The sequence below is a fragment of the Pinus tabuliformis genome, chromosome 2_1 (genome assembly GCF_031772625.1).
Source record: "Pinus tabuliformis cultivar Carrire ecotype Pingquan chromosome 2_1, CPIR1, whole genome shotgun sequence".
NCBI lineage: Eukaryota > Viridiplantae > Streptophyta > Pinopsida > Pinales > Pinaceae > Pinus > Pinus tabuliformis.
In genome coordinates this window covers 760455602-760456955 of record NC_142299.1, presented here as the reverse complement: position 1 = coordinate 760456955, position 1354 = coordinate 760455602, and the positions used below count along the sequence as shown (strand labels likewise).

Below are 1354 nucleotides of genomic sequence, written 5' to 3'. Positions count from 1 at the left end.
TCATCCCACAATTGGAATGATAATTTCTTACGCGTCTTTCCTCCTAATGAGGCTGAGGTGAAATTTCAATCACAACATGCAGATCATCATTTCTTGTACAAACAAAGATGGGGCTGGGAAAATTCTTCGGTACTTTTTCACCTCGCTTAATAGTTACATCCTTTTCAGTTCCCATGTTCTGCAGCACCTGGGCAATCCTTCCAACATTGATGATCACAGACGGAATTACAAACTCTTGAATGATGACCATGGTTGCCGAAACCCTTACTAAATCAAAAAGGGGGGAGTGCAACACTAGGACTTACCAGGAGGTCACCCATCCCAGTACTACTCTAGCCCAAGGGTGCTTCATTGCAAATTTCCGATGGGATCTGGTGCATTAATGCTAATATGATCACACCCAATATATAATTCTTATACTTTTTAAAAAATATTTCAATATGGAACTTAAATAAATTATATGTGTGTGTGTGTGTGTGTGTTGACCATAACTGTATTGAGAGGCACATTCTACAACCTAGTATGAGGACAATATGTGATTCTATTCATGCTCAACATCACGTTGACACCTGTCCTTTTTAAAATATAAATATAAATATGAAGTCGGCTATAATAAAAATAATAATAACATACATGTTTGGTGTAGCATCCCTTGGTATACCTCATACAAAATACACATGATTATTTTTTTTTACAAGTTTTACTAGCATGTAGCATCCCATGAATGACTTGTCACATACTCTTTAATTGATCATCAAATGATATAATCACAATCATTAAGTGAAGTAACCGTAGAAATGAAATAGCTATTTGTGTAAAGGAATAATCATTAGTGAAACTTGCATTCTGTTGCAACTTTGCATAATTAACATTGTTCAATTAATCGAGGCTTATTAAAAACATGACGAATGATATAATTTTCAATGTTATGCAAGGTGACAATATCATCAAGATAACCAACCAGGAAAAAACAAAAATGAACATTGATTACTCTTGAAACATCGAAGGGAAAAACCAACGAACATATTTTATTAAACTTTGCATGAGGGAGTTCACCCTCACTCAATGGTAACAAGGGAGCCCATCCCTTGTCCATTGCTGAGATTTTAAAAAAGAAACATACACTTCTATTCATGTATTATTAACTAGAGGCTCATACATTAGACATGGTTTCATGTTTATCAAACACATTACCCAACAATTCTTAGAGTACAATATCCTCATGACATGATTGTTTACCGGTGTAACCTTCTTTCCCTTCTTACATCACCATTGTCAAATCATCACAAGTTTGTAATATATCTCAATAAACCAAGTTTCCCACTATAAAACTACGTTAGACAATATTTCACTC

The 1354-nt window shown here is 34.6% G+C and overlaps 1 pseudogene; it reads right to left on the bottom strand.

Annotated features, from left to right (window-relative positions):
- Positions 1-283: 283 nt before the first annotated feature.
- Positions 284-402, bottom strand: LOC149202798 (5S ribosomal RNA; annotated as a pseudogene).
- Between the last annotated feature and the right edge of the window lie 952 nt (positions 403-1354).